General features: G+C 37.6%; 1 protein-coding gene across 5 annotated transcripts in view; it reads right to left on the reverse strand.

Moving 5' to 3' along the window:
* Positions 1-14,504, reverse strand: part of PRKG1 (protein kinase cGMP-dependent 1) — a 1,415,798-nt gene that overhangs the window by 1,233,681 nt on the left and 167,613 nt on the right. The gene's annotated exons all lie outside the window — the stretch shown is intronic.

Consider the following 14,504-nt stretch of genomic DNA (forward strand, 5'->3'; position numbering starts at 1 on the left):
AAGCACTTCCACGATCTGTGAGGTTGAGCAGAGCCAGTGTCAGGCATACATTTTCTTGTTAGGAATCCAAGAATTTCCTGACTGGCCCAAGAGTAATTCCATGGAAGCAGGAAAGACACTGAGAAATTTCCCTTTAAGTAAAGTATCATTAAACGAATATGGGACCAGTAAATAAGCAAAATCACAGAGTTTCTTTTTGCTTCAGGATTTTTTTTAAACCCAAAGACTGTTGGCAAACCAAAGGACAAACATCTTAAACTGAAGCTTGAAACTCAGCTAAAGAATGAATGGGAACAAAATACAACAAAATTTTATAGAAGAAACACTATTATTACTATGTTTATAAATGATAAAAGAATATCAGGACGTACTGTGCTGCATACAATTATAGTAAACACAATATGTTTACTTATTTTTAGGTGCCTCTTCCACCAGATATTATGCTCCCTGGGGGCAGGGACAGTTTGTATTTCTTTTCTGTACTCTATGCCCAGTGTCTACTACAATACCGGTTATATATAGTACAAGTGCTCAAGAAAAAGATGATAAAGAATTGATATTTAATTAGCTGTTCAGAACAGCTGATATACATGTGAAAGTTCTTTATCCATATCTCATGCTTCTTTAGAGAATATTTACCTCTTCAAGCAGCTTACATGGAGGTAACCAGGCGGATAAAATTCTATTGAACAAGTTGTTTTACACAACATAGCTTAAGCATGGGATTAAACAGGTAGTCTCTAGGAAACATGTTTACAAATTCTCTAATTGGGATTCAGTGGTTCACAGGAAAGTTTTTCAGAACTTGAAAGAGGGTGATCATTTAATTCTCTGGGAAAAGAAATACCAAACAGCTTCCTGGGATATAAAAATCAAAGTAAAGGGAAATGGAGAAATACTGCGTCAAGAGCAGCACAGAGTACCGTCAGAGAAGTCAGAAGCTGGTTGAGACACACATAGAGACCTTAACAACATGGAGGGTAAGAAGCACATCTGGAATTTTATATTAAACATCTTAATCTGAACAGCAGCTGGCTACAAGCCGGTCTTTGTCTTCATTTGCTTAACGAGTGGTTTTCAGAGAAGCAACCTGCAGTGGTGAACACTGACTACAGCGTCCGCACTCCCCAGTTCTGCCTGACTTCCACTCTAGACCTCAGTCTAGCTGATCCAGCCTTCACGCATTACCTTTTGCAATGATTTGGTTCTGAGTGAATAAAAAGGTGCACATCAAAATGAAAACAATGTAAACTCTATCAACATGAAAAATACACTTAAAAGGGGCTGCTTTGAGGCAATTAAACTCTTCATGAAGAGTTAATGGCAGGGAATTAATTATTATACTATTTTTAAGTGAAAAAGGAGGAAACAGAATAGTCTTTAGAATATGAAAGCGTGTGTGTGTGTGAAATGCAAAAAAATAGGCTTTCAAGTTATATATATTTGGGTCCCAATCCTAGTCCTGTCATGTATTAAAAGTTAGCAGGTTGTCTTACTTTTCTGAATTTCCATTTTATAAAATGTAAAGTGGTATTTTAAAAATTACCAGCCAGCAACAGGCGCATGAAAAGACACTCAACATTTCTAGTCATTAGGGAAACGCAAATTAAAACCACAATAGACATCACTCCACGCCTATTAGAATAGCCATCACACACAGGAAAAAGAGAAATAATAAATGGTGGTTGGGAACCTTTATACAATGTTGGTGGAAATGTAAATTGTTACTGCCACCATGAAAAACAGTGTGGTGATTCCTCAAAAAATTAAAAACTAGAACTACCATATGATCTAGTCATTCTACTTCTGTGAATATATCCAAAGGAAGTGAAAACAATAACTGGAAAAAAATCTGAATTACCATGCTCATAGTAAAATTATTCACAGTAGCCAAGACATGAAAACAACCTAAGCATCCCCAATAGATGAATGGATAAAGAAGCTGTGATGTGTGTCTATCTGGATCTAGATATAGATATATAGATATACAATGGCATATTATTCAGCCATAAAAATGAGAAAATCTTAACATTCCTAAAAACACAGATGAATCTTGAAGGCATTTTTCTAAGTGAAATATATCAGAGAAAGACAAATACTGTATGACTTCACTTTATGTGGAGTCTAATTAAAAAAAAAAAAAAAACGCATCGAAAAAAAGGGTTCAGATTTGTGGTTACCAGAGGTGGTGTCGGGAGGGAGGAGGAGGAAGAATTTGAGAAAGGTGGTCAAAATGCATAAGCTTCCAGCCATAAGATAAATACTAATACAAAATAATGACTATAGTTACCATTACCATATGGTACATAGGGAAATTAATAGAGTAGATCCTAAGAGTTCTCACCACAAGGAATTTTTTTTTTATTTTATCTACATGAAATGATGAATGTTAACTAAACACTGTGATAATCATTTCCCATTATATGTAAATCAAACCATCATGCTGTACACTTTAAATATATATACTGATGTATGTCAGTTATTTCTCAATAAAACTGAAAAGATACGTGAAGATTGGTAAAAAGATAATGTTACTTTCAGTAAATGTTGGGTGAAAAGGTGGTGGTAGTAACTGCAGTTGCAGTAACAGGAAGTAGTAACAGAGTGTGCAGTCATGACTTAGAACAGTATCAAAAGGAAATAAATGTTGGCATTGGTTGCCTTTGGTGACAGAATTATATTTTTTCCTTCATTTTTTCTCTAAAATTTTCTAGAACGGGCATGCTTTTCGAAAGATAAAAATCTACTGCTTGTTTCAATAATGACTTAGATATTTAATATTGCTGCTGCTGCTAAGTCGCTTCAGTCATGTCCGACTCTGTGCGACCCCATAGATGGCCTCCTACCAGGCTCCTCTGTCCCTGGGATTTTCCAGGCAAGAGTACTGGAGTGGGGTGCCATTGCCTTCTCCGAGATACTTAATACTGGTCAACTGTTATTGGTATAATCGATATTACTCTTTACAATAGATTCTCTTTCACATGGCCTGTGTCTAAAAACTAATGGCAGGATTTTCACTTCATGAACAGATGGTGATGAATGGCCAGAATAGAGCTTCAGAATAGAGTCTATTTAAAAAGTCCTGTTTGTGAGAATTTTACTTTAATTTGCCAGAACTATTTAACTGTATGTTTCCTTCAAAGTTTTTTTTTTTTTTTTTTAATTTTGTCTTCCTAAAATCTTATTTCTCCTGAGGCAGAGAGTTGTTTCCACTGAATGTTCAATATAAGATGCAAAACTCTGTCCCCATCTATGATTTTCATAAGCTCTCCCTTCTTAATTATCTTCACCATTCCTGACCTCAAGGTCAAGAACCCACAGCAACTGCATAGTGACTCCCGAGATCTACTGTTCTAGGATTGCTTCTCCAAATAACAGGACTTATTTGATCTTTAAGAAATTAATTTTAATCAAACTGCATAATATTCTCTTTATTAAAAATTCCTTTATTTTCCTTGAGTCAGAGTGTAAGGTCACCAGTGGGTTCATATTTTTTAATATAATAAAGACTAAAGACTAGATATTATCAATCCCAGAGTCCCAACTTGTTTAACTACAGATGGTATCTTATCCTTTGGGAAATAATAATAGTGGTCCATTAAAATCTAAGCCCTAGAAATGTTTCAAGATTAAAAATAAAGCCTTCTTCCAAGAAAATAATTAGTTACATCCAAAGATGACTAAAGAAAGCCACTTTCTTTCTACTCATAAACAGTACAATTAACCTGCTTCATAAAGACATCAGGAAAGATGACACAACTTAGTCTTACAGAATCCCTTAGAATTATTCGAATTTTCCAAGTACTTACCAAAAACTGGAGGGGAGGAAAGGAATTTCAGGATGTGCTTGCTTTTCCAACTTAATTTTAAGTGGAGAACGTTCAATCTCCCTGAAGAAACTAACTAGAGGCTTTCGCCTTTGCCTTTGCAGTACTTTAAAATAAACTGAGAAATATAGGACCTGTGTCTTATCATTTATCCATTTATCCCTTCATAGAGGTATTGCCCAATGACATTTGCCTCTGAAATATCCCAAATAATCCCTCTCTGCCTTCGCAGAGTGGTGTATCTCAAAGATGTTCTTGTCAGTGAGCAATGCTCAAAGCCCTGCCTCTTCAGGTAATTTTCCTTTAAGTCCTTTCCCACTGAAGGCTTGAAACCTTAGGGCAACTCTCATTAGTCTCCACTTGCTTCAACACTGTAAGCCATAATCAATCCGAGCCTGCACCTAACTCTTCTTGGAATCTTTTTCTTTCCCTGAAGAAGCAGTCTAACACACTCATTGTAACTAACATGTGATGTTGCATGTGGGATCAGCTGAGCTGTGTTATCAGTGTGGGAGCTGAGGAAAGCTGTTATCGCAAGTTCCAGAAGGTGACTATCTGCCCTAACCCCAAGAATATATCTTAACAACATTTTGCAAGAATTCAGCAGCCTGACCTGAAAGGCGAAAGAAGCAAATACAAAGATCTTGATTTTTTTTTCAATCCTTCATGTCTGCTTCTGTGTACAAATAATCTATTTCTTTTTTTAAAAAAAAGCTCTTTCTTCCACACTCAAAATTTGTGACTTTTTCAATCCAAACAACCATAAAAGTAACTTGGTTATTTCAAGCTGGCCCTATTGATTTCTCATCATCAAATTGTCAGCCTCTGAAATATTGGCTTTATATAATAGTGTGCTGTTAAATGCACTCTCCAGGGAGAAAAAAAAGCCCTGGTTTGTAGTGTTTGCCAATTTCCATGGTATAAATACTCCCACCATAGCCAATTTCAAGCTACTAATGCAAAGTCAGCCTGCTTGCAAAATTCCTGAAAATTTAACAAGCAGTTCTTATATGAGCCAGTCTGTTGGCTGCAACACATCAGATATAGATTCTTTTCCTAACACCCTAAGAATTTAGTGTGCCTTCATTTATAAATGCTAAAACTAACATGATGATCCTTTCCTTCCTTAAAGATTTCATTAGATGGTATAATATCCCCAGATAACCTTTGCCAGGATTAGCAACAGGTCTTCCAGATTTTCAAAGTTTAAGAAAATGAATTAGAAAGCCCACTTCCCCATTTATTTACTGCAGAGAAAATTCCCAAATATACACAAAGGCTAATTGTCTTTCTACACAACTTTAGATAAAGTGGGCAATCTGAGGTATGCATAGGGAAATATAACCTACCTCTCTAACAAGAGAGATAGCATTATTCACTACAGATAAACAGAGCCTCATTAGTTTTCTAAACAGGAAAGGATATTCTACATTGTGGATATCATGTAGGAGGCTTGCAATATCCATAGAGCACTAGTGTTATGTCAGATAGTGTGGAAGGTTGTTTCAGAACAAGTTGTCAGGAAGGCTTCTCAAAGCTGAGGACTGCATCATAGAATCCACAGAGAAGAGCATCCTGGGTAGAAGGAAAAACAAATATGAAAGTTCAAAGACTGGAAGGAACTTGATCTATCCAATCAATATTCAGTAAGGAGACCTATGAGGCTGAAGCACAGAGTGAGCTAGAAGAAAAGGAAAAGGAGAATAAGATTGCAAAGGCAGGCAGGAATCCGGTCTCACAGGGCCTTGAAGGCAGTGATACAGAGTTTTACTTCATTCTAAAGCCTTAGGGATACAGTGAAGCGTTGATGATAAGAAGAGGTAGGACTTACAGGTAATATATCTGGCATAAGGAATACATAATGTAAATTTACCTTTTTATTGGAATATAGCTGCTTTACAATGTCATGTTAGTTTCTGCTGTACAACGAAGTAAATCAGCCACACATATACACATATCCCCACTCCTTTAGTTTCCTTCCCATTTAGGTCACCACAGTGCATTCAGTGGAGTTCCCTCTGCAATACAGTCAGTTTTCATTAGTGATCTGTTTTACACATAGTAGTATATATATGTTATCCCAATCTCCCAATCCATCCTGCCCTCCCTTTCCCGCCTAGCTATCTGTATGTTTGTTCTCTATGTGGATGAATTTATTTGCAAAACAGAGATAAGTTTAGTTTAAATTGCTACTGAGTTCCTAGAAGCTTTATGTCATGTGTTTCATCAATTAACAGATATTTAAAGTATAATACATTATCCTGATAAAAAGGAGCTCTTATGACTGAAACTCCTGGAAACCATTGCCACACAACTCCTATACTTAGCTATATTTCAAATCACTAATTCTCAGGCAACTTTTACATATAAGAAGAGAATGAGATCTCATTTCAATTTCAAGCTATGTCCAAAGGTCTAAAAGATATGCACTCTTCCTTCACAGTCCCACTGAACACAAACCAAGCAGCTGTAAATATGCCCCAAACATGGCCAGAAATGTGAGAATCAAATCAATATCTGATGCCTTCATTTGATGAAGACTTCTAGGCACTTAAAAAATAGTTAAAATTATTACTAAGAATGAATATCAGCAAAAGCAATTTTAAAATATTTTACAAAGATTCTATAATCAGCTTTATACAGAAGAACAGTACAAAAATGATCTTCACGGCCCAGATAATCACAATGATGTGATCACTCACCTAGAGCCAGACATCCTGAAATGTAAAGTCAAGCAGGCCTTAGGAAGAATCACTACTCTAGTAGTGGGGGCGATGGAATTCCAGTTGAGCTATTTCAAGTCCTAAAAGATGATGCTGTGAAAGTGCAGCACTCAATATGTCAGCAAATTTGGAAAACTCAGCAGTGGCCACAGGTCTGGAAAAGATCAGTTTTCATTCCAATCCCTAAGAAAGGCAATGCCAAGGAATGCTCTAATTACTGCACAATTTCACTCATCTCACATGCTAGTAAAGTAATGCTCAAAATTCTCCAAGCTAGGCTTCAGCAATACGTGAACCATGGATTTCCATATGTTCAAACTGGTTTCAGAAAAGGCAGAGGAACCACAGATCAAATTGCCAACATCCTCTGGATCATCGAAAAAGCAAGAGAGCTCCAGAAAACATCTATTTCTACTTTATTGACTATGCCAAAGCCTTTGACTGTGTGGATCACAATAAACTGTGGAAAATTCTGAAAGAGATGGGAATACCAGACCACCTGACCTGCCTCTTGAGAAACCTATATACAGGTCAGGAAGAAACAGTTAGAACTGGACATGGAGCAACAGACTGGTTCCAAATAGGAAAAGGAGTACGTCAAGGCTGTATATTGTCACCCTGCTTATTTAACTTATATGCAGAGTACATCATGAGAAATGCTGGGCTGGAAGAAGTACAAGCTGGAATCAAGATTGCCGGGAGAAATATCAATAACCTCAGATATGCAGATGACACCACCCTTATGGCAGAAAGTGAAGAAGAACTAAAGAGCCTCGTGATGTAAGTGAAAAAGGAGAGTGAAAAAGTTGGCTTAAAGCTCAACATTCAGAAAACTAAGATCATGGTATCCAATCCCATCATTTCATGGCAAATAGATGGGGAAACAATGGAAACAGTGTCAGACTTTATTTTTCTGGGCTCCAAAATCACTGCAGGTGGGACTGCAGCCACAAAATTAAAAGACGCTTATTCCTTGGAAGGAAAGTTATGACCAACCTAGACAGCATGTTCAAAAGCAGAGACATTACTTTGTCCACAAAGGTCCATCTAGTCAAGGCTATGGTTTTTCCAGTGGTCATGTATGGATGTGAGAGTTGAACTATAAAGAAAGCTGAGTGCCGAAGAATTGATGCTTTTGAACTGTGGTGTTGAAGAAGACTCTTGAGAGTCCCTTGGACTGCAAGGAGATCCAGCCAGTCCATCCCAAGGGATATCAGTCCTGGGTGTTCATTGGAAGGACTGATGTTGAAACTGAAACTCCAATACTTTGGCCACCTGATGTGAAAAGCTGACCCATTTGAAAAGACTCTGCTGCTGGGAAAGATTGAAGGCCAGGGGAGAAGCAGACGAAAGGAGATGAGATGGTTGGATGGCATCACCGACTCAATGGACATGAGTTTGGGTAAACTGCGGTAGTTGGTGATGGACAGGGAGGCCTGGCATGCTGCAGTTCATGGGGTCGCAAAGAGTCGGACACAACTGAGCGACTGAACTGAACTGATAATCAACTTTTGACTGATAAAAAGCACTCACTAAATATTTTTAGCGCTTCAAGGTCAGTATTAGGCTCACATGTCAGAAGAAGCTTAAATGCACTTTCCTGGTCCTCGATCTACAGTAAAGTATATTCAGTTGGTAGGTCAGAAGTCCAAACCTCAACTGTAATTCACAGTTCTTTTACTCAGATATAGTCATTGTGCTGCTGCTGCTGCTAAGTCGCTTCAGTCATGTCCAACTCTGTGCGACCCCATAGATGGCAGCCCACCAGGCTCCCCCGTCCCTGGGATTCTCCAGGCAAGAACATTGGAGTGGGTTGCCATTTCCCTAGGGTGCCTTAAAAGCATCTAATTCCAGGAGTCACTGTGGGAAGATATCTCCATCTATATACTGTGAAATATTCAATGAATCATCTAGAAGCGAGAAAACTCCTGGAGAAGTCCTCTCACCGCCTCAACTGTTGAGATTCTGCCCAAACAGTAAATCCTATTTCTAGCCTAACAGCTTTCTTGAATGAACTCTGTAGGTATAGAGCTAAGAAATATCAACCAGCTCACATTTTTAAAGACAAAATTCAATCCTAAAAAGCTATGGGCCAATTGAGATATTTCCTCAAAACTGAAAATCAGTTTTCAACAAGTTTCAGACTAAATTTTCACATCAAGCAACTCTGCCATAGCTATCCCAATCTTATCACAAAACAGTCATGAAGAAATCAAGACTATTTGCAGCATTCATATCTATAATCAGCATACGATACAAAACATTGGAAACACTGGGCCAAAATATTATGATAGCAATGTAGTTCCTAAGTGGCCAATGATATTAATCTTCTATTAAATGCATCGCAAATAATTTCAAGTTGCCATTTCTATTTTTTTTAATAGTTCTAAAGTAGATCAGTATCCACTTGAAATTTAGATATTGTAACTCTAAACAAAAATAATGATTTGGGTCAAGGTGAAAAGTGGTTGACCCATAAGATATTTGTTTGCTGATTTATCACTTACAGCTTATTCTTTTGAACTGATACTCATTCTTATTGACTAGGAATGATGCTAAGTAGCTCTTGAAATCACTAGTTAGATGTTAACAGATGGAGCAAACTTGTACTAATTAAAGGGAAAAAAATGTATTGCTCTTTGTAGGTATTCATCAACTTCCAAAAAAATCAATATTAAAATCTCCCTTTCAACTACTGCAGTCATTCAGTGCTCCAGAGAGGCATATAGCAGCTACTTCACACTAGTGAGCCTCACTCAAAATAGAGCAGTCTCCAAAAGAGCCCAGCTCAAACTCCTGTTCTATAGTTCCCCTTTCATACCACTGAAGAAGAACCATGGGGTTTCACAGAAGAATTGCAAAGTGCTTTCCATGAGAATAACGATCATAAGAATTTCGGAAGAATGAGACCACACACATTCCATTCCAAAATATAAGAACCATGGGGCTGGATCGTCTATGATTAACTCTACTTTTGAAGTTAGAGATCTAAACTGCAAAACAAAAACAGAGCAATGATGGGGAAGAAAACATTTGGCATATATTTACATGTCCAATTTCAACTCAACATGTCAAAGCAATTTCTTTCTTATCTTTCAGTACACACACACAGCTGAGATCTCTTGGCATTTACTTGCTCACAACAAGGTCAGCATGATCACACAATGAACATCCATTAAGTTCCTCATCACCCAGGGTGACCCTGCCTGCAGGGCACAGAGTGGGAGCCATGATGTTCTGTCTAGTCCTTTGAAACCCAACAGCTCACGTCATCACCATGTGTTATGTGCTGTCATTTCAATTACTGCAAAGGCTTGACTTTAAAATCGATCATTAAAGACATCATTTCAGAAAAATTATCTTATTTAGTTGCTTCTCAGAGTTAATCTCTGAGATAAATTACCTAACATTTTAAATTACCTTACATTTATCTGGATTCAGCAGCAGGAAAATAACATGTTTTGCTACCAATCCCCCTACACCCCAAATGCACACTTCCTCTTGGCTGAAAATTATGACATGGGTCATTCATTATTTCCTCTGGTGATGCTTCCAGAAAATGAGAGCCAAATTTAGCCTTGCTACACTGACCTACAGGTCGTAAGGAGGCAGATCATCTACTTTGATGAACTTGGTTCGATTTCTTATCCAAACAGCTGTTTACATTGGGCTTTAATACATTAAGAAAGTGAAAGTGGCTCAGTTGTGTGTGACTCTTTGTGACCCAATGGACTCTACAGCCCATGAAATTCTCCAGGCCAGAATACTGGAGTGGATAACCTTTCCCTTCTCCAGGGGAATCTTCCCAACCCAGGGATTGAACCCAGGTCTCCCACATTGCATGTGGATTCCTTACCAGCAAACTTGTACTGCAACCCAAGAATACTGGAGTGGGTAGCATATCCCTTCAGCAGATCTTCCTGACCCAGGAATAGAACCGAGGTCTCCTGCATTGCAGGCGGATGCTTTACCAACTGAGATATCAGGGAATTAATACATCAGAATACATTCAATACATTACATTTTGACTCTGCCTGAAGGGAGATGGCGTATATACTGAGATTTTTTTTTAAATAATTAAAATTTAAAAACCAAACAATCATGCTCCTACTTATGAAAGCTCTGAAGTTTCAAGGCTTCTTAACCAAAGTGAAAAAATTAACCAATAAAGACAGCAAAAGTCATCATCATAATAGTAGTACTAATACTACTACAACTAATATTTATTAAGGAGTTACTCCATGTACTGCAATGAAAAGCAACCCCTCATGTAAGTCTCACAATGACTTGATAAGTTTGCCATCACAGAACCGAGGCTCAGAGCATATAACCTGTCCAATGTTGCACAGCGAGTACTGACGGGTAGATACAGGGTTTAAACATAAACCCATTTGACTTAAACCCAAGCCACCCTCTACTAAATCACTTCTAAGAACACAATACTTAACTTTATTCACAATTTGAATAAACTATCACAATTATAAAATCCAAAAGCAAATATTCTTCTTATTTATCACTAATACTGCTAAAGTAAAAATGCTGTGCTTGGACAGTATGATCTTTTACCTTCAGAAAGCATTTCATGCTTTCAAAACAATTCCACATCTAACATTTCATTCTATGATTGCCAAAAACCTATGCAAAAGCTAGAACAGATGTTACTACTATTCCGATTTGACACATAAGAAAACAAAGTCACCAATGGTTGTTGTTTGTTATTCAGTTACTAAGTTGTGTCCGACTCTTTGTCACCCTATGGACTGCAGCATGCCAGGCTTCCCTGTCCATCGCTATCTCTCGGAATTTGCTCAAACTCTGTCCATCAAGTCCGTGATGCCAACATCTTCTGTTCCCCCCTTCTCCTCCTGCCCTCAATCTTTCCCAGTATCAGGGTCTTTTCCAGTGAGTTGGCTCTTTACATCAGATGGCCAAAGCATTGGAGCTTCAGCTTCAGCATGAGTCTTCTAATGAACATTCAGGGTTGATTTCCTTTAGGATTGACCCATTGGATCCCCTTGCAGTCCAAGGGACTCAGTTTAAGTAAGAGATTAAAGCAGAACTCGGATCTCCTGACTGCGAGCCTGAAATAAACACTGTTCAAACCCTCCTTCATTACACGCCCTTTCATGTTCTCTCTGTGTCTCTTGATGCCTTTCTTCTCTTTGTGTCTCTGTCACTTTGCCTCTGTCTCTCACTCTCTCTGTCTTCCGTATCCCTTTGGCCATTTTAATCTTTAAACTCTCTTGGACAAAGACTCAACAAATCCACTGAAGCAGTATCAGCAGGGAACTCTGGCCATTTGACAATAATTCTATAGTTTAAAAAATTCTGTGATGGTTCATTCAGAGAGATTCCCTTTGTGATCTAATTCATTCTTCACATTACAGAAGTTTGAGCATGTCTCGTGGCTTTTACAGACAGATATATTCTCATACAGAAACACCTCTTGAATTCAGCAATGTAACTCAACTTATTCTGATTTTAGTGTTCACACATTTGTTCTCTCCTCTCTGTCTTGAGCATATCTCCTTTCCTTCCTACAAACCCTGCCTCAGATGGATTTGATATATAAATATGGAGGGGGGAAAGCATTAAAAAAATTTACTATTACTTCAGGCGAGTGTCTGCATTTGAATTCAAAACAATAAAGGAAGCTCTCTTTATGCTTATAAGATAAAAAATACAATATTCCAAGAAAATCTCAAAGTCACTCATTTGTAATTAATGTAACTAATGATATGTAATATACATATATTTGAGAAGCCTGAATACAAGAATCTAAACAGCAAATGCTTTCTATGTAAGTATTGATAGTCCTATGAGAAAAATCTAAAATATAAAAAATTTATAAACTTAATAAAATGTTAGTATAATGGTTCACATACTGTAATCCAATAAGGTAGCTACCTTAAATTTTTACTGAAGAAGTTAGAGAGGGTATGAAAAAAGGGAGAAAGGGAAGAAGAAAGAGAAATAAATGTGATTTTATAACTTGAATTCACTGTCATCTTATACCATGCTGCCCTTTAATGCTCTGTCCCTTACAGTGACAGCTAAAATTTATTGTATTTCCAACACAACAAATCTAGGTTCAAATTCAGCCACTGCATATAAATACAAGCAAAAGTGATTGATGGGTTTAAAATACAACAATAATTACCCACGAAGTGATGTAAAAAGTGACCTGGAGTTGCTGCTGACATGAATGCTATATTTATGGAAGTAAACCACACCTACAAATCTGCAAGATCAATCTTAAAATGTAACTGTTGTGAAATAAGGTCACAACCATCAGCAAGAGAAAGACAGAAGAAACAGAGAAACCATAAAGAGGTTTAGGCAGGCCGTGAAGCCAAGGAGATGAATATAATAAATAAATGCCAAAGACATGGGGTTCATAACAAAAGTGCACCTGAATTGCAAACAACATATTTGCAGGAATGTGACTTAACACTGTACGGATGCTTCAAGTCATGCAGAGGGGGAACTCAAAGAGCTTTGCCAGTTCAAGGTTCCAGAAGTCAGAGCTGGGCTACTGAGGTTGTAGGGAGGGAGAAGAGGGGAGAGCTGGTCCCTGAGGTTGTGGGACACTGAGTAAAAGTGGGGGCTAGAGATAAATAGCTTAAACAATGTAAGCCAAAGGCAGTTCAGGCAGAATAAAGCCCAAGACAATGGCTCTTCAAGCTGCAGCTAAGAGATGGGACAAAAGGATTCAGAGGACCAATAGGAGGTTGTGTTTCCAGAATATTTCTGTAATCTTGGCTCCCAGAATCTCAGGGTGCTCCTTCCTGGAGTGATTGGGTTATAACTCACTCACAAATATAAATGTGCTTTAAAAGGTGCAGGGACTGTTGGGCAAATATTTTGTATACAGAGCTTGCATGGTTTCCACATTTTTGTCAACCTCTAGAATGAATGAGGAAAGCTGGCAATAGGACAAAAAAATATGAAGAGCAGGAGGTGAGCCATGATGATGCTCTAACTTTACTTGTGGACAGATTCGAGCTATACAGAGAGCTCCCAGGAGAAAGTCTTCTGAGTCTTTATCTTTGCAGTCCTTTTGGACACGTTCTCTCACCTTACCTTCCCAATAAAAACTTCCAGAAATGAATTACTCATGCTAGCTAGAAAACTGTTTGATCTTACACTTAAGTTCCATCCCATATCCTTCTTCAAAACCAGGCTGATCCAACTATTCACAATTGCCAAGACACAGAAACCACCCAAACATTCATTGACAGACGAATGGGTAAAGAAGATGTGGTATGTATATATAATGGGATAATACTCAGCCATAAAAAAGTGAAATAATGCCATTTGTGGCAACATGGATGCAACTAGAGATAATCCTACTAAGTGAAGTAAGTCAGAAACGGAAAGAGAAATACTGAATGGCATCACTTATATGTGGGATATATAATGATACAACTTAACCTATCAATGAAAAGAAACAGATTCATGGACAGAGAACAGACTGGTGGTTCCCCAGGTACAGGCAGTTGGGGAAGCGATAGAGTGGGAGTTTGGGGTTAGCAGAGGTGAGCTTTTACAGAGAGAATGGATAAACAGCAAGACCCTATTGTATAGCACCGACAACTGTATTCTATATCATATGATAATCATAATAGAAAATATTTGAAAGAGTTCATTTACAATGTTAATTTCTGATGTATAGCAAACTGAATCACTTTTAGGTATGTATTATCAGTTGTGTGTATGTGTGTATGTGTGTATAACTGAACCACTTTGCTGTACAGTAGAAACTAACACAATATTCTAAGTCAACTACATTCCAATTTAAAAATTGATAAAATTAAAAAAAATAGAAAGTATGTCTTTTACATAGTCATGAAGATGGGGAAGTTTTTTTAAAGGAATTATACACTGAAAGTGTGATTGATTTGTCTGATCAGCAGTGATTCCATACTTAACTGGGATGTTATATTTGAATAAT

This window comes from Bos grunniens, chromosome 26 (assembly GCF_055505025.1).
Source record: "Bos grunniens cultivar Pamir isolate PY7600 chromosome 26, Bosgru_T2T1.0, whole genome shotgun sequence".
NCBI classification, from domain to species: domain Eukaryota; kingdom Metazoa; phylum Chordata; class Mammalia; order Artiodactyla; family Bovidae; genus Bos; species Bos grunniens.